The 19,902-nt window shown below is 43.4% G+C and overlaps 1 protein-coding gene, 1 long non-coding RNA gene and 1 other non-coding gene across 5 annotated transcripts in view; 1 reads left to right on the forward strand and 2 right to left on the reverse strand.

Moving 5' to 3' along the window:
* Positions 1-19,902, forward strand: part of SLC22A23 (solute carrier family 22 member 23) — a 182,934-nt gene that overhangs the window by 62,571 nt on the left and 100,461 nt on the right. The window lies entirely within an intron of this gene.
* On the reverse strand, positions 856-14,677 carry LOC148755757 (uncharacterized). Its single transcript, XR_016018688.1, has 3 exons — positions 14,590-14,677; positions 10,698-10,778; positions 856-4,580 (listed from the first exon to the last, which is right to left on the reverse strand). It is a non-coding gene; the product is annotated as an uncharacterized LOC148755757 (long non-coding RNA).
* On the reverse strand, positions 11,270-11,378 carry LOC141572515 (U6 spliceosomal RNA). Its single transcript, XR_012497843.1, has one exon. It is a non-coding gene; the product is annotated as a U6 spliceosomal RNA (small nuclear RNA).

Below are 19,902 nucleotides of genomic sequence, written 5' to 3' on the forward strand. Positions count from 1 at the left end.
GTGTGGGGCTTTCAGGAAGGATTCCAGCTTCACTGTTAGAGTCTCGGGCTCTAATTCTGTCCAACCAGTGATTTGACAGATAACCAGAGTATTATTTAAGCCCGTGGGACCTGAAACTAATGTTTAGAAAATAAAGGAAGCAGAGTTCTATATACTCTGCATCCTCACTCAGGGTTCAGTTATGCGTACCAAACTCAGGAAGGCCGGGTGTCCAGCACGGGGTACATGCCAGCGCCCCAGTTTTCATCCAGCCTTTGGCATGTGAGCCAGGTTGATAGTGAAATGGAGCCAAAGTGCCCGTAGGGAATGCATCTCAGCCCAGGTTATTCCTTACAAGATACCTAAGCCTGCGGGCAAGCACTAAGTATACCCCAGAAATCTGGGCCCCCTGGAGCGCTAGGTTTACTTGGGACCTGAGGACTTCTTGTGGGAGAGCCTGTGGACTAAGGTCATTGCAGACATGAATAGAATTCTTGGCCTCCACACATAGGTTCGCACTAGGACTTGACTAGGCTTTGGGCCTGGAGGAAAGAGAGAGTGGGGCAGGTATTGGGACACGGGACGTGCCTAGATCTCTCTGCATTCTTATGGAGGTGTTTCTTTAAAAATCTTATTAGAACATTCTACGATTTGAGGTCAGTTGCTTGAGATGGCTGAAAGTATGTAAGTTCTCCAAGCAATCACGCATTTTACTTCTGAACATTTTTTCCTTCTGTTTCATTGGATATGGGGTTTATTAGGCCAAGAGGTTGTAAAGAAAACCCCATTCCCTTATGCCTGACTGGGGTTCACAGCTGGTAACTGTTCAAGATGAGCCAACTGACAGATGGTAGCAACTGTCCTGGTAATGTCGTGCCAGAAGTCTGTTCATTTCACTCCTAACTGGGTCTTTTTTGAAATGCAAAATTATGTCACTTTCATATATTAGCCTGCCCTTTGGCTGAGTATTATTTTTTGAGGACCAGCGACATCGAGTTTGCAAAGTTAGCAAAAAAAGGCAAACGATGGGGTCAAACCTTTGAAGCTGGTCTCAGCAAGGCCATTCTCCATTCATAGACGTGGCGTTCTGCTGGTGGGTTTTAAGCCATTGACAACAACTTGAAATGCAAACCTCAGCACCCTGTCCCCTTGTGCCTGGCTTGCGTGGACACGTTCTGATGCTTTCACAGCAGGGCGGACAAGCTTTCCCTGTACTTTCTCCCTCACAGGCCTCAGGCCAGATAACCATGCATTAACTCTGTCACCCTGAGGAGCTTAGACCTTCATGAGGTTGGAGGAGGAGGTGACTGTAGGAAAACAGCCTGAAAAGGTAGAAATGTGGGGCAGTCAGGGAGCAGCAGAAATGAAAGATGCTGGAGAGTTCTGTCTACACATTTATCACACCCTCCTCCCAACTTCCCTCCTAAAAGATGCCTTCCCTGACTGTTCACTCAGAATTCACTAGCTTACTTCTCTTTTCACACTCAAATTCTCTGCATATACGTAAACATTTTTTAATAGTGGTAAAAAAAAAAAAACCCACATAGTATAGAAGTTACCATCTTAACCATTTCTAAGTGTATAGCTTAGTTCTGTTACGTACCTTCACATTGTTGTACAACCATCACCATCATCCATCTCCAACTAAAACTCTGTCCCGTTAAACACTAACTCCCCATCCCCCTGCCCCAGCCCCTGCACCCACCATTCTACTCTCTGTCTGCATGAGTTTGACTGCGTCAGGAACCTCGTATCAGTAGAATGACGGAGTACTCGTCCTTTTGTGACTGGCTGATTTCCGTAATGTCCTCAAGGTTTATCCATGCAGTACAGGTCAGAATTTCCTTTTTAAGCCTGAGTACTATTCCATTATATATATAGACCACATTTTGTTTATCCATTTATCTGTCGGTGAACACCTAGATTGCGTCCACATTCTGGCTATTGTGAATACTGCTGCTATGAACATGGGTGTGCACATATCTCTTTAAGACCCTGCCTTCAATTTTTTTGGATATATATACCCAGTAGTGGGATGGATGGAACATATGGACTCACTTCCTTCATCTGTAGAACAAAAGGGTTGGCCCAGAAGCCCGCTCTGAGCCCTGGGGCTGTGTCCAACAATGCTTGGCATGGCTGCTGAGAAACAAGGGCCTTCAGAGTCCCCTACCCCCTCCGCCCACAGGGATGGTTGTCACCCAGTGGTGCCAGTCTCCTCTGTGGCACTAAGAACAAGGCTATCTTAGAAAAACCCTGAGCCTCCCATGGCTGCTTATTTCGAGCCCCTCCCCCAACTTGGCAAACAAGCACACATTTTGAGGAAGAATAGGGAGAAATGAGTTACCAGTGCCCACTTACGGAATTCATAGATGTTGGCTTTGTTTGTGGTTTCAGTGAAACAAGTTTTCCTTCTCTCTCCTCAGCTCTGAGGCTTGTCTGTCTTCCTGCGGTGCCTGCTAAGCTTCCTCCCTCACCAGCATCCCTTTCTGCCTCGATTTCTTACCTTTCCTCAGATCCACTTCCAAATTCCTCACGGTATGCTTTCAGAGCCTCGATGGTGTCAGTGTCATGTTTCTACCTACCATCAGCTGGGTCATTTAATAAATCCACCAAGCCAGATAATCAAAGACCTAGGAGGAGTGTGGAAAGGTGTTCTTTTTTTAAAGCCTATTAAAATCTCTTCGTGTCCAGCAGGGACTACTGTTTAATGGGGAATTTGAGAGCCGCATCATTCAGAGTGCAGTACATTTAATTTGGCAGCGTCCTGCTTGAATTCAGAGCTGGGCACTTATTGCAGGATCTTGGCAGCCTAATGGATGATTCTGTACATGTTCTTTAGAGAAGGTGAGCTGAAAAAAATTAGGTGACAAATTTGCCCTCACAACATCCCAGCTCTAATGCATCTCTCTGTCCTGGCAACAAAGTATCCTCTGAAGAGTGTTGAAGACAGAGGATTTTGTTTTTTCATAGGGGCCAGTGGCAGGCACGTGTGTTGGGTACCAGAACTAGGTGGGTGGGATGTCCTGACCCTGGTCAAGCACTCCCTGTCACCTCAGAGGACTTCGCCAAGAAACCCACAGACTTTTCAGGGAACCAAGATAATTAGGTCTAACAGTGAAAGACAAGTACAGTCTGTAATAAACTCAGCAGTTGTGTGGTGCAATTAGACATCCATGCTTTGGAATTTTTTGTTTTATTTTGTTCAAGTATACATAGCATGAAATTTACCATTTTAATCATTTTTAAGTGTACAGTTTGAGACACTGTGGCATTAAGGGCATTCACATTGTTGTGTAACCATCACCACATCCATCTCAGTTTTTCATCTTGCAAAACTGAAACTCTGTCCCTATTAAACACTAACTCCCCATCCCTTCTCTCCCAGACCTTGGCAGCTGCCATTCTGTTTTCTGTCTCTATGAACGTGACTATTCCAGGAACCTCATATAAATGGAATCCTACAGTATTTGTCCTTTTGTGACTGGCTTATTTTACTGAGTGTAATGTCCTCAAGGTTCTTCCATGTTGTAGCGTGTGTCAGAATTTCCTTCCTTTCTCGGATGGAATCATATTTTATTGCACGTATACATCACATTTTGTGTATCCATTCATCAGTTGCTAGACAATCAGGTTGTTTCCACCTTCTGGCTATTGTGAGTAATGCTATTATGAACTTGGCTGTACAAGTATCTGTTTGAGACCCCACTTTCAGTTCTTTTAGGTATGTACTCCAAAGTGGAGTTGCTGGATCATACAGTTTTAAGGACTTTTACTATATTCCTTGGAGATTGTCTTGGAAGATTTGGTCAAACTTACTACGAGCATTAATAAATAAAAGCATATGTTGACATTTTTTTAAATGCAAGTAACAGCGGGCAAAAAATATGGTCATTATTTAGTAATTAAAGTATAAATTTAAACTAGGTGGTGTGATGATAAAACCAGAAGGCAGTGCTGTTATGTTTTGTTGTCTTTATAACATATATATCCATGTTTGTTCTTGCTGCCAGAGAAATATGTTTTTCAACCGATTTTCCTACGAATATTATTTTAAAATATATTTATAGCATTTATAGTTTTCACATCTCTACTTTTAAAGAATTAAGAAGCATTTTTAGATAGAATGTTTAAAATGAGTCAGACAGATTAAAATCTATTACTATAAAGTTGACAAGTGGTAGGAGATTCTTTATTTTAGAGAAGGAGCATCTGCTTTGCGAAGATTCACCGTGGAATATGTTTATAATTGTAAGCTCTACTAGTGTACTAGTATTTAATTCACTGTACAGAAAATTCATTGACACAACATGTGGGTGTTCCCACGCGCAGCAATCAGTAGTCAGTACAGATGTGCTGTGTTAATGAGGTGTGTGGTGATCTCAGCCTGACACCTCCCTGGTTCTGTCTGAGTAGTGGCGGTGTCCCTCCTTGCTACGTACACACAGGAACTGGCATTATCCTCAACCCCTCATATCTACGGGGACTTGAGCATCGCAGAATAAACTGATGTTGCCACATCAAGCAGAATCTTTTTAAAAGCCAATTCTGATCACGTCTCTTTACTCCATGGCTTAAATCTTTCAAAGGCTCACGGTGCTCTGGAAATAAAGGACACATTTTTCACTGTAGCTTCTAAGTCTTCACTGTGTGGCCCCCATGGACGCTCTCCAGCCCTGCTTGCCCTCACTTGCTGGTTTCAGTTCCTCAAAAACTTTGCAATCTGTTGCATCTCTGGATTTTTGCATAGGCTGTTCTTTGGTAGAACACTCTTCTATGACTTTTTCTCAGGGTGAAATTTGCTCACCAAGTCCTCAAGGGACATGTGTGCCATTTTTCCTGGGGATTTTCTCCTGACCCTCACTCTGAGCGAGTGGCCTCTCCTCTATATGCCCCCAGCACTCGCCACTGTCTGTTACAGAAGCACAGCACTGATTCTACCTGCAGAATTTAGTTTTAAGTATTGAGTAGATATAAAAATACTAATAGAATATATGTCAGATATAAAGGTTCTGTCATCATGCACATTTGTGTACTCGCCCCCCAGTTTTAGAGGAAGAATATGATCGTTACTTTTGCCCTGTGTGCCCCCCTCCAGCCATCCACTCTCACTCGTGCCCTCCTAGTAAACACAAGATTCACTTTTGGGTTACTCTTTTCCCTGCTTTTCTTTATAATTTTGCCTCATCTGTTATTATTCATAAACAATATATCATTTAGTTTTGCATGTTTTTGAACCTTTAGTAAGTTAAATCATACAGCATATATTCTTCTGTGTGTTTGTTTTTCACTAAGCATTATTCCTGAGATGCATTTATATTGACCTTTTAGCTATAATTCATTCATTTCCTTGATGTATGAATATATCACCATTATTTGGCCTATACTTGATTTTTTACATATCTCTATTCCTTCTCTTTTCCTTATGCCCTCATCTTTATCCCAACACACATTTTTTAACTGCCAAAGGGCAGAGATTGAGTTTATCTTGCTCATTGTTACGTCCTAGTATCTGGCACATTAAGAAAATATTTGTTAAATGAAACATGTGCCCTTTGGTCTGAGGTCCTGCCTGTGACTGGTCATCAGCAGCAGTATCACTCTTGTTTGGCAGAAGCTCTTTCCTCCCTGCACCTTCCCTGGCCATAATACTCTAGATCAGGGCTCAGCAAACTTTTTCTGTAAAGGACCAGATGGTAAATATTTTAGGCTCTGCAGACCATTCAGTTCTGTTATAACTACTCAGTTCTGCCATTGTAGCATGAAGGCAGCCATAGATGATACATAAAAATGGGTGTTCCAATAAAGCTTTATTTACAAAAATAGGCATCAGGCTGAATTTGTTCTGTGGCTATAGTTTTCCAACCTCTGCTCTAGAGAACTTCCCTAGTTGGAAGGGAAGACAGTCCTGCTACTGGGCCAGTGAGTGGAAAACTTGACCATGCCTGTGCTTTCCAGGGGGAATCCCCCCTCCCCCCACCAGTCTAGTATAGACAAGGACAAAGAGTCGGTTTATTGCACCTTATAAGGCCATAGGTAAAATAATCTGGCTCTAGTCAAGGTGGAAAGGTAGCAATTTTCAGACTAGAACCAAAGGACTTCTTAAATGTCCACAGGTTATATATGTAGACTACATTACAAAGCAATGAATAAAATTACTGCTATTATATATCTCAATTGCAGGCTAGGACGGTTTGGATATCAATCTCACCATCTTTCATCCCAACTCTTTCTTCCCCTATTCAGGTCTAGCATCTGAGGCTTGAGCCTGGCGTGCTCTGCATGCAATGAACTGAGAGTTGGTGCCTCCACTCTGTGAAGCACTCCAAGTATATTCTGATGGAGAAAATACTGTCTCTTATTTGTCCAATTGAGCAGAACAGCCTCTTAGAAGAGTTCTAAGTACAAGTGGAAGAACAACTTGGACTATTTCCGTGCATTATAGTGGCCCCTTGTATTCATGACATTGGGAAGACCAGGTAGAACATTGCTGTGAAAGAGCATAGGCTCAGGCAGACAGATCTGAAATCCTGAGTCAGTCGTGGTCTTTTCCTTAGTTAAGTAGGGATACTTATACCTACCTCACAGGATTATTGTGAGGCATGTGGCTTGCTCCTTGTGGTAGCAAATTAGTTTGAAAGAAGTGTGGCTGAGGGGAGGTCGAAATGATGCGGATGAGAGAAAGACTATAGAAAGAACAAGCCCTCATGCTCACTGAGCTCTGTACTCCTCCTTCCGTCCTCACAGTGACCCCAGAGGGAAGGTGCTATTATTGTCCCACTCTTACAAGAGGGTCAGTTGGCCAGGGTCTCTTGGCTAGTACTAGAACCAAGATTGAGACCAGTGTGTCTGGCTGAAGAGTCCCCATTCTTCACCATGACACTGCTTCTCATGATGTTACGACTAAAGCTTTAAGTTTGGCTACTGTGACATCATTACTGGGAAATGGTCCTGAAATCCCTTACCACTGAGGTGACTTGCTCAGCCCCATACAGCCCAACCTGTGGTAGCCCAACCTGTGGTAGAACAGACAAAGCTTCTCTAGTGAAAGGTCCCTGAAAAAAAAATTCAGGGTGTAAAATTGTAGAGAGCTGAGCCTCCACTGTGATACAGGAGCTGTGGTAAATGGACCAGGTAGACGATGCTAAGGCAGGGTTCTGGTTCTCACCTCCCAAAGATCTGTGCCTCAACGGGACTTTAGTTAGTCCCACGTGATGGTTTTAGGGCTCTGATGAAGGAAACATAGAAGGTGGTCTAGACACATCACCTATTTCTCTAAGGACACAAAGCATCCAGGGAGTCGTGTCACTGTCTTCACATATGTGTATTTGAAGTATTTTTGAAGACTCAACTCCACACAACAAAGTGTGGAAGTCACTGGTGCCTTTTGCCAACATTTCCCTTGACATTGGGCAGGTACATATGTCTAGTTTGGGCCAATGAGCTGTGAGCAGAAATGACATGTCCCTTCTGGTCTGGGATATTTAATTACCTATGAGAGACTCTCTAAGTTTCTAACACATCAACTAGCAATATTCAGGAGGGTGGCTGCTCTTTTAGCCTGCATCCCAAGTGACAAGGTGAGCAGAGCCCCCGGCCAGCCTTCAGTGGGCATGTAGTATGAGCAAGAAATAAACTTATGATGTTTTAAGCCTCTGAGATTGTTAAGGGTTATTTATTATTGCAGCCTGGCAGAGCCCATGACTAATACACAAACCCACTGCAGTTTTCTGTCCTTGTAAACAGCTTGTTTGTACAATTTTATTAAATGACTTTACATGATTTAGAACTGATATGAAAGAATATTAGTGTTGACTTTGGGTGTATAGAGTTTTATAGTAAAAAGTTCCAAAAATGGAGTCCAGTTCCATAGGACTTTGTACATGCTGATTGTAGATATTGATAAATCTACCAAAGTGGCTGGTTTCATGATAATGTCAAGAAATGTCTGTTTCATTAGCAGGTCATTGTTATGGGACTCAAATGCATATAAATACTATTAACTGATACAGCCAAATTAGTTACTTCCTTGAATATTCTTATCAATTCCTTATTATTGTGGTTTGAAATATTAGGTTGGTACAAACGTAATTGCTGTTTAAAAGGTTAAAAATAATTGCGAATAGTCATTCTTTTTGCAATTATTAGTTATTAGTTAGTAGGAAGACCTACTAACATGATACCCAACTATATTACAGGATACATTAGTATAGGTATTGTGTTCAACAATATCATTCCTATTTGCCCAAACTGATTCCTGTCCATTTGCATCTTCCATCTAAACATCTCCAAAACCTGCTTAACACATTGAGTTTGGGCAAACCATTCACCCCACTGGCCCTGTAGAGTCAGCATATTGTTCGCATATCAAGCACTGCTCTAGCCGAGACCTGTTTTCTATTAAACAAGTTTCTGTTGAACAGTTATTATCTAGGGTTTCTGTACTTTTCACCCTCTCCCCGCCCTGTCCTTACGTTCTTCATATTTTTCTCTTTGCCATTCTCGCATGCAGTGTCTCTCTCTCTCTCTCTCTCTCTCTCTCTCTCTCTCTCTCTCTCTCTCTCTCTCCCTCCCTCTCTTTCCCTCTCCTCTCTCTCTCTCCTTCTCTCCCCCCCATCCTCTCTCTCTCTCTCTCTCTCTCTCTCTCTCTCTCTCTCTCTCTCTCTCTCCCTCCCTCTCTTTCCCTCTCCTCTCTCTCTCTCCTTCTCTCCCCCCCATCCTCTCTCTCTCTCTCTCTCTCTCTCTCTCTCTCCCTCCCTCCCTCCCTCCCTCCCTCCCTCCCTCCCTCCCCTCTCCTCTCTCTCTCTCTCACCAGAAGTTCAAATTGATCCTGTTCTGAAATCCCTGACATTGGGGAAAATGTCTGCACATTGTTCCTTAGCCCTAATGAACAAAACTGCAGGTATGTTTTCAAATGCTTCTGCTGGGAACTGAGGGAGGCTTGCTGAGTGGTTATCAGTAACCGGAGCCCACCCCAGCTGCACGACTTCAGTTTGAATTGCGTAAGTTTCTGCCTTAAGCACATACTCCAGAGGTTTCGGTTTTCAATTTGTGTTTAAGGTGATATGGAGCAAGGAGAATTAATGGGAGAAATGTAATATTAGGGGAAAGGAAAAACTGGCAGCATTCCAACCCCCACCAGGTATGTTTGCCTTTCTCTTCTCCATAAGTTAAAATTTCCAAAACCAAGTGGAGACACCGTCTGTCCTCCCCTCTCCCACCCCAGGCCCTGCAAGTGAAATACCTTGAATTTACTGCATGCTGTTCTCTAGCTCACTAATAGTGTCCCATAGCATGCGATATAAATTTCATCCTTGACAATGGGAAGCACACCCTGAACTTTCTCAAGGAGCATTTGGTGACTCTAAAAGTTTATAGATTATCATTTAAAAGGTAGGCCTTTCCCTCAGAGCTTATAATCTAGTAAATTGTCAGACTTTTGCCAAGAAGAAAACATATTTGGGGGAGAAGATGCCTAAGCCCTTTTGGCAGAGAAGTGTGGTTTAAATTTCTGGTCCACTCTGCACTCAGCAATATGGAGCTTGTCTCACAAGCAGGCCAGGCAGAGGAGGGAATCTCCAGGGAGCTGATTAAGGGAGTCAGACTTCATGGAGAACACAGGGCAGACAGGGGCGGGCTGGCAGGGAACACCAGACCAGGCCGTCCTGTAAAGACGGGCTTTGCTTGAGCTGCTGCTTAGCGCACAGACTACAGTCCAGCTCATCCTTCATGTTAAAATCTGATCCTAAGAGAGGTGAAAAGACATACTTAAGGCAGACAGATGATATCTGAACCAGAGTCAGAATTTAACCTCCAGAATAGCAGCTAATGCCCCTCAGAAGGTGAAAGGAAATCATAGTTGTCGGGGAATATACAAAAAAGAAAAGAAATAATGGCTTTTCAAGGGAAATTGATGCCTGTTGTCTGAGTAGTAGTAATAGCAGTGGTCACTGTGTAAAAACTTTGTTTAAATTTCCCTCATATCTTACAGGAGTAAGTGCTAATACATGGATTGAGGGTTTCATGACGTTTCAGCCTTTAATTCCTGAATTAAATGCAGGGAGAACGCTCCAGGTTCTCACTGCCTGTGCTTGATGGACTTTTGGCCATGTTGACCTCTGGCCTCCCAGCATACCGACCTGACGAAGGTAGGCCCAGCAAGAGGGGCAGAGGATCCTAGGTCAGCTGAGCAAGAAGTACAAAGTCTCTGGGGCTGCTGGTAATACTGACTGTGGAAGGAGGACTTGAGGGCACATAGGAATTAGTCACACATGGCTTAGGTATGTGCTGTTATTGCCAGTTTCCATGTAAACAGATTCCATCACGATGTCACGCAGCCCTTCAGACACCTCAGACATCCTTACATGTGGCTCCTGGTCTGTGGTGGAAACACTCACAGGAGTTACCTAACAGCAGTGTCCTCAGTCGGGCAAAACCGTATGTCTTGTTGTTTTAGTGGCTGCTGGGCTCTGCGCAAGGGCCTTGATGTGCTCAAGGAGGAGACAAGGCTCCTGAGAAAAGGCGTGAATGCCTCTCTCCAGGCCCTGCCCCGTGTCGTTAGGGCCTGCTGGTGTGTCAGTAGTGTCCTGACTGGTCTCCCTGCCCTGCCCTTGCCTTTCCCAGTACTGCTGCCACACTGTCTCTGAGCCTGGCACAGGTCACTTTGCAAATGCAGCTAACGGTGTTCGCTACACTGCACACTTGGGGCGCAGTCTTACCTCATGTACCACACGGTTGCCCTGGAGGTGACCGGCACCAAAGCCAGGAAAGGGGGTGCCTGCCCTCATGCTGCTGACAGACTGGAGAGAGAAAAAAAATCTGCACTCAGTCTCTCAACTGTTTAGGCACAACAGGGGCAGCTGCCCCCCCAAGAGGTCCTGAGGGGCCCCCCAGAGAACACGAGGTCTGAGCAGTGAAGGACTCTGCAGTGTTATTCCCCATTGTCCTCCTTCCTGTGTTGCCTCCTTTCTATACCCAGCCCTTTCTCCATGCCTTCATTTGTCCGCTTCCTTCTCCCTGAAATGCCCTTACCGCTCATCCACCATTTGCATTTCCAAATTCTACCAGTTTCTCTTTGGACCAACTCAAAAGGCCCTTTTTCTTTTTTTAATTTATTTTTTAAATTTATTGGGGTGACAATTGTTAGTAAAATTACATAGATTTCAGCTGTACAATTCTGTATTACATCATCTATAAATCCCATTGTGTGTTCACCACCCAGAGTCAGTTCTCCTTCCATCACCATATATTTGATCCCCCTTACCCTCATCTCCCTTTTTCTTTTCTTTTTAAAAATATGAAATGTTTCATAAATTTGTGTGCCATCCTTGCACAGGGCCATGCTATTTTTCTCTGTATCCTTTTAACTACTTTAGTACATGTGCTGCCCAGGCAAGCACAAAAGGCCGTTTTTCTTTACAGATCTTTCCATCCCCCCAATCCCCAAGTGAGGGGGCCAGTCTCACTGTAGTGAAACCCTGCCCGACTTTACTGTTGCCTTTCTTATAACCAGCTTCACTTGTCTCTCTCCAGCTAGCCTACAAGGTTAACAATTGTCCCATTGGTTTTTGTCCAACTGACCCAACACAGTTGTACAGTGAGCTGTGCCTAAATACACTGAACTGTTTTTAACAGACACTTACATATGTGTAATATAAGTGAATGGATTAAGGATTGGTACAGAGTGGCTAAAAGCCATTGGAAATTTAGGAGAAAAAAGAAAGACATGAGCTTTGAGAGCTGGGAAGGTCTTCCTGTGGGCAGGAGGGCTAGAATGCAGGTATTTAGTGGCAAAGAGATAGAAAGGCACATTCTATAGAGGAAGAGGTGCATAGTGACTGAAATGGGAGCTACATGATGTGAGCAGAGGGAGGTAGAAGGGGTGGTGGGAAGTGGCGGGTCTCATAGGAGCTCTCACCTGGCTCAGAAAGGTTGGCGTAAGAGGAGAGCAGTGGGGGAATTCACTTTGCACTGAGATTTGGTCTTGGCCTCCTCTGGCCAAGGCACAGCAATGGTTAAGTGAATTGCTCACATCAGATAGTGAGAGGAGGAGGCAACTGGGTGTCCAGTCTTTGGTCTGGCTTCTCACTAGTGCATGCCACTCTGAAATTATTGCACAATAAACATTTGTATTCTGAAGCCAGCATTGGTATTTACTGCTTTGGTCTTACTGGCACAATTGCGTAATAAAATCTGCAGGACCTTTATTATCCCAAATGCAATGTGTTTTTCCAAAGAAATATATATGGCTATAAAATATTCAAAGATAGAGTATAGAAGAGGCTTCCTAATGCCTGCTAGAAATGGAATTGAAATATCCATAGCACCAAATGAGCTTATTTCTACTATTAAAATTCCTAGTTTGCCAGCTACTTAAAAGGCAAATTCAAGTAAATGGAATAGTCATGTGTTTTCCTCTAAGCACAATATTTTAATAAGAATAGAGACAGTTGATAGACATTTATATCTAGATCTCTTCTTTCTGCCCCATTAAACCAGAAATTGGTCTTTGCCAGTAGTGACCTAGTATCTGTGTACAAAGCAAGATAATTAACTGGAAGGGAGCAACTGCAGAATTGCTTATCCTATCACATGTAACACCAGCCATGTATATTCAATACAGATATGCACATTAGAGGCTTTAAGTCCCCTCCCTGTACAAAGAGACACTGTACAAAGAGCAGTAAATTACATCTGCTGGAAACCGGTTGTGTAGTAGGACTGGGCAGAACGCCCGTCTCTGCCCACGGTCATAGCCTGGGCACTAGCTCACTGGCCCATGTTGATCCCTGGGCAGTAAAGCTCACAGTAGTGCTCCGCTACCATGGTAAGTGACTTGTTTAGTTGGATGCATAACTGTGCTGAATATGTGGAAAAGCAATTAGCTTCCTGAGGGTCAGTAGCTGATATTCTATTTCAAAACACAGAATGTGCTCAGATATAATCGTGAGAATTAATGAGACTCAACCACAGTGTGTAAGCAATATTTTGACAGGGGGTGGTTTGTTTTAAAGCTGGGAGTACTGAAAATGCTAAATAATGAATAAGGATGGATAAAACAACTACCAACTAAGTCATTTTCTCTTGGGCTTACTTTTAATTTTTTTTTGCTCTTTTTTTTTCTTGTAGCTTATTGTCAAAGTCTCACTTCTTGTAGCTGCTGAGATGATTTTTTTCCTTTAAGTATATTTTTTGTGTGTGAAATAAAAAATGTCTTTGAATTTTCTTTGTACGTCTTACTCCCATGAACATCACCATTATTCTCTCAGTTTTCTGCACTCACGCTTCGGTCATCTTTAATACCTCTGCCACTGTTAATTACATACCAGATTCCATCAATTCTCTTTAGAAATGATTCTTAAAACTTACAGCTACCATCCTAGTTCCAACCCAAATCTTAGACTCCTAAAAGGTTAAAGTGGGAAAGAATGTCGGAGATTGTCAGGTACCACCCCTCAGCTCAAAGTTTCCGTTGTCCAAGATTCTACTTGTCTTAGCAGCAGGTCTGGCCCTGAAACCCCCTCTGTTCTTGGGCTCTGGCCATATGTTGTGCTGACTTACATCTTGTTGAGACTCTTGCAGTGTTTCTCAATGCCTCAGCCCGCTCCAGGGCTCTGGCCCATCAAGCCATGCATCCCTCTGTTGTGCCACAAATAAATCTTATCAGATCATCACTTTTGTCCCTGTCATTTTCTTCCTCACTGGCTTCCCCCATTGCTTGTAACTCTAGGTTTTCATTTAAGGGTCATGATAGTTAGATTTCACCTGATTTTACCCAGGCACACCCATTATTCTAGCCAGTCACCTCTTGGTCCTCTCAAGTTACTGTGGTCATTATTGGGTCCACCTCTCTGCTCATATGGTTACTGCCACATGGAATGCCTATTTGGAACTTAACTTTGAGATCCCCCTCAATGTCACGTGTTCCCTAAGACCTGTCATCACAGTTCTAGACTGAGATGACCTCCAACACCTGGATGGTTATGCTCTTTCATTCATTTGCATCTGAATGCTTACCAAGTACAAAACATGGTGCCACAGAGGCAACGCAAAGATGCATTGGGCACACACCTAGCCACACAGCTCAGGGTCTAGCACAGGCATTAAAACATACACAAAGATAATTGTGATGTTGGGTAGAATAAATACTACATTTTTGAAAGATATAGGTGAAGTTGGACCTGTTTATACTAATTAGGATTTATCTCTATGTCCAGAGAGAGGCAGTGTGGTGTACTGGTTAACAACTCACTTACTGAAGCCAGAGGATGTGTTGCCAATAACTAGCTATGTGGCCTGGAGCGGTCCTTAACCTTTTGTGCTCAACTTGCTCATCTGTGAAGATGAAGATAATAAAATTGCCTGACTCCCAGGGTTGCTGTGAGGATTAAAAGAGTTAACATGGGAAGTGCTAGGAGAGTGCCTGGCACAGAATAAGCGCCGGATAAGTATTAGCTATATTGCTTCCATCACCATCATCATCATCATCTCCACTGTTGTCTCCTGTACTTGGCTGAAAATTTCTGAAGGGCAGAAATCACAAGGTTAATATTTCCCTGAGCACATGCCGGCATTTGAATGGAACAAGCGAGAACCTGGTACCTGACTTACCCCGCACTTCTGCTTCCTGGTCAGTACAGAAAGCACCTCCGTCTCTCCCTCAGGCCTCATGCTGGCACAGCACTATTTCAGAAGGACAGCAATCTGGAATGAATTGGCTGAGGATGGCTGTGTCAGGAGTCCCCAAGACCATGCCCAGGATTGATGATTCACTGGAGGACTCATGGGACTCGGCATCTCAGCAGCTAGTTTGGCTGTGAGTTATTCCAGGAAAAGAACACAGAGCAAAATCAACAAAAGGAAAAAGCATATGGGGCAAAGTCCAAAGGAAACCAGGCTCAGGCTTTCCAGAGTCCTCTCCTGGAGGAGTCTCACAGGACGCGCTTCATTCCCACAGCACTGAGCTGTGACACGTGTGGAATGCTGTCTGCCCGGGAAGCTCAGTTCAGACCCAGTGCCCAGGGTTTTACCGGGAGCTGGTCACACAGACACCCTCTGCCTGGCACGTACCAAACTCCACCCTCCCCGAAGGCAAGCAGGTGCTCCGTATAAACCACATTGTCTGTGTAAACCCTGTAGGTGCAACGAGCCATGCTGGTCAGTTAGGGAATGGTGGGTGGACGCCTGGAATCCAAATTCCCAGACAGCTGCCAAGGGCCAGCCTTGCAAGGAGGCCTTTCTAAGGAGAGCAGTCTCAGGTCCACTCTGTTGGCTCCTTCCTGTACAATGACACAGGCTGAAGTTACATGTCGAGCAAGCTTTTGACTTCATAAATATTTGGTGACAAAATAATGGGAGAAGGGAAGATTTGAGGCCAAAATTTTGAGAGGAAATCTAAATCAGAATTTGAAAGAGATTTTTGGCCTAAATTCTCCCCTAAGTTCTGCGTTCAGAGGCTTGCATCTAACACCAGTGTTGTGCCTCCAGCTTGCTGTGATTGACATGCATGGCCAAGCTGAGAAGCTGGAGCACGTCCTGAGCCCCCTGTGCAGTGAGGATGCGTGGCCCAGGGGAGCATGATTCCCCAGTCCCCTGGCCTTTGGGCTCCACACCCCACACACATTTCTTTCGCACAAGAAAGTAAAGCTCAAGGATAAGGAACCTTTCCCTGGCTGCCTCCTCCTGTCCAGCTATGTTCACGTTACAGACTCTTAGCATCTGCTCCCATCCTTCCTTGAGCTAGACAGCATTCCCTATACAGCTGTTAGAGGGGTCTGCAAGCTCCGATGTTAGTGCATCTTGCCGTGCTTATTCTGCATTTTAAATTTCCTGTTCCCTGTTGCCTCTTACTGCATTCACACCCTACTGTGAAACCGCAGAGGTGCATGATTGACTGGCATGTATGTTTCCTCTCTCACTGATGAAAAAGTTCATTTGTGTCAGACTTTCTTGAGCTTGCCATTTCATATTTAAAGCTCCATCTGTTTCAGCCTTCTTCCAGGCATCCATGCCCTTAAGGCAGAGCTCAGACTCTGGACAAGGTTGCCCATGGTAAAAATGCCAGCACTGGCACTTCTAGCTATTTGAACGGAGACTAGAAACAGTTCCTCAAAATAGGGACAATAATAGTACCTAGTGGGTACTAGGTAGTACCTATCCTAGGTTGGTTGTGGGCTTAAAGGAGATGCTAAAATGCAGCCGCCCCCCCTCACCCCCACCACACACACACACATTAGCATTTGTGAAATCAGGACGCATCTCAGAGTCAGTGCTGTGTCAGAAGTTAACTGGCAGCGCTTTCTTTCTTGGTGGTACATTCAATAATGATGCATCTTAAAATCGATGTCATCATGGATGAGATAAAATACTGTAAAAAGTGCATGGCACTTAACACAATGCCTAGCAGTAAACAAATATGCAGGAAGATTAGTTGTTATCAGTGTCCTTGTCACCACCAAACAGGATGTCCTTCCAGGAAGGAGATCATCTGATATTCGTGTAGTGTTTTCTCTTTTTAGGTATCTAATTCTTAGAACACACATGGCAGAGATTCTCATCCCAAGTTTAGAGATGAGGACAGCGAGGTTCAGGAAGTCTGGGCAACTTCCCTTCCCCCACAGAGCTAGGAAGGGCCAGACCTGAGACTCTAGCCCAGAAGTCCGTAAGCTGCGGCCACTGGCCAAAATCAGCCAGCTGCCTTTTTTATATGGTCCCCGAGTCATGAGTGCTTTTTAAATTTCTTAAGAGTTGTAAAACATCAAAAGAAGACTACTGTTTTGTGACATGTGAAAATTACAAGAAATGTAACTTTCAGTGTCCATCAGTAAAGGTTTGTTGGAACATAGCCCTGCTCATACATCACCTGTAGTCTATGGCGGCCTTTGCACTGCAGTGGCAGAGTCGAATCATTGCAGCAGAAACCACATGGCCCACACCTAAAATATTTGCCATTTGACTTTTTATGGGAAAAGTTTGCCGACTCCTAGTCTAGTTCTTAGCACTCTGACATGTGTCCTTTTGAGGAAGGAGAGTGTCTCATCCATCTTTTTATCTTCCACACTTGGTAGGCACTCAATCGATGTTTGCTAAATTGAATTTCAATTGTCACTCCTAAGTCTAAAAAGTAAATCTCAAATCATGCTGGTTACCATGGCACCGGATAAACAGCAAAATAAAATGGCCATTTGTTCAAGGAGAGGAACAAAGACACTTTTTCACCTAAGCTTATATTTGTGTCGCAATACTTCTTAAAGAGTAAATAAAATAAACAGATTCCCCTTATAAGAATAAGGCCATGTTCTCGGGAGCAGCTGAATGGGCAAATAAGTCTCAGGTAGGAGATGTGTTCGTTAAACTGAACACTTGATTTCCTTCTTGTCAGCCCGTGAAAGGCCTGCTGTGCCACTCTAGGACCAAGAGCGGATGGCAGGGAGTCTGCTGCCAGGAGATCTTTTCCGCAGGTGTGTGGAGAAATGAGTCCATGATGTCCTGCTTTGAAGGCCCTGTTGGTTTCAAGAGATCAAGTTATTAAAACTAAACCAGGATCAATGTTTCCACTGCACTAAATGTTTACAAGGCAGTCAAGTATAGGCACACGCAAGCAAGGTCACTGGCAGAACTTGCTTAATTTGGAGTTTGAGCCAGCCATTGGACACGTGGGTGAGAGGTACTGAGGGGAGCAGGAAGCCCCAATACCTCAGACTGCAGAAGGGTGGTGGCATGGGGCACTCCAGGAACTTCCTGTAGTTACAGCTGTGGCAGCCTTGGACCAGCTCAGGGTACCTGGCTGATACTCTGAGCAACTCTGACGGGTTACCGCCCTCTCTCCTTGTCCACCTGGAGATGGCTTTCTCTCAGGCTCAGGGGTGCCTCCATAAAGCTTCATGCAAAGTCAGAACCAAGATCCAAGGCCGCCTGCCCTTGGAAGTCCACATGTACCCCTTCTGCCCCCATCAGACTCGAAGTTCCTCAAGGAGCAGCTCAAGATTCTTTAGAATTTGTTTAAACATTTAAATTGTTTTATTAAATAATTTCCCTTTAAGTCATTTCTCCCCAAAGCTTAATTTTATAAAGATTTTTTTGCATTCCTAGATGTGGCTAACCACCTTTAGTTTTATAAAGAAAATAATGGAAAAATAAGTTTGGAGGGAAAAAATCCCCCAAATATGTTTTTTGAATGGAAGCATAGACTATACTCCATAAAGTGAAGTTCAGTGCACACTGTTGTCCAGGCTCTAGCAGTCATCCTGATAAAAGTGGATCTAGTTTCCTGTAGTTTGCCTCTTTCTCCCCAAAGAAAAGTGTGATGCTTAACAATTATTAATTGTGGTTACAGTATACTGAGTTTGTTTTTGTTTTTTTCTCTTGAATATGGAGGTGAACCTATATGTAAGGGAAATTTTCACAAGAAAAATGTTATGCTTAAGATATATTCAACATTTCTAATATTGAAGCAATATTGTTTCAACACACACACATTATAAGTATGAAGCATTTCAACAGCCTTTGGGTTGACATGCTTATATAGACTAGTCTGGGGTCCCTCAAAAATGTGACTTCTAATTGAGAACCTGAATATATGTTTACACCATCGTTTCTAAAAAGCAAGTTACACATGAACCTTTGGAAAACATTTGTGAGGTGGATATTGCCTTGAATATAGGGTTGGAGGAAAATTACCGGATGGTAATAGTGATTTTTAAAATCCTAGGGCTACAGTCCTTTTTTGTCATAACTTTTTTGTCCTTGTATTTTTAATTAGGGACCCTACAGGGTGGGACAAGGATTCATAAGGTTTTATCAGTTCCCTTCTGCCTGGAATATCCCCATCTGTCTTTAGAAGAAATGGTTGAAGGAGACTGGAGGAATTATCAGCTAAGCTAAATTATTCATGGGAATGTTAAGAAGGTAAAGTATTTTCTTAAAAAAATGTAAACTTCACACTTGAAGTGACAGACATATTTAGGTTAAAAACAGAGCCATCTCTGGGAAAGACCATAGAATTTTAATTAGCTCATCACTGAGCAGTTCTGACGCGTCAGCAGGTTGGTCCCTGATGCCAGGACTTCTGTGCTGCATACACAGTTCTTTCAGTGGTTTAAGTAAAAATAGGAACTGGTGTGCAGCCTAAAGAAGCTGTCTGTAAAGCCTACCTTCTGAACAACACACATCTTGGGAACTGGAATTGCTACTTACCCTGTTTAGAACTTCCTCTCCATTTGGCATTTCCGTTGGTTCTTACTCTTTCTGGATTCATATTATTCTTGTCCCCCAACCTCTTCCACAGCTTATGATTCCCTATTTTATTGGAATCTTTTTGCATAATTTACTCCATTGGAGGATTTATTTTAATTTCCCTGAAATCTTACACATTAAATTTCCCATCCTTGACTTTTTTCAGCTTTTAATCGTGCTGACCCACTTTATGTTGAAATTTGGCCAATCTGACAGAAATGAAAGTTCCTTTTAAAGCAGTGCTTCTGAGTTCTCCGAATCTTTTTTGGGTCAGAGACCCCTCTGAGAATTTGATGAAAACTGTGGGTCCTTCCCCAGGAAAAATGCATATCTAACACACATATACACACGCAAACATGCCCATACAGTTTTACAGAAAATTCATGGATATCCTGAAAACACATTTGTAGATCCCACATTGAAAATTAAATGGCTCTGGTTGAGTACAAGAGGCAAGGACCCCGGGGGGAGACTGACTCGTATTGCAAATCCTGGGTCACATGGAAGATGCATTATGTGAGAGGCCAGAGCAGAAAGTGTATTTCCAAGATGTAAGTGCTATCAAGTACTTTGTCAGATGAACCAAGGATTCAAATTTTGGTTGAAATCTCCTATTTCCAGAAAATACATTTTGTCCAAAAAGGTGGAAAGTGATTGTGACCCCAGAAAGCTTCCCACCTTTGCTATCCA

The sequence above is a fragment of the Rhinolophus sinicus genome, chromosome 14 (assembly GCF_057876585.1).
Source record: "Rhinolophus sinicus isolate RSI-liver-muscle chromosome 14, RSI-T2T, whole genome shotgun sequence".
NCBI classification, from domain to species: Eukaryota; Metazoa; Chordata; class Mammalia; order Chiroptera; family Rhinolophidae; genus Rhinolophus; species Rhinolophus sinicus.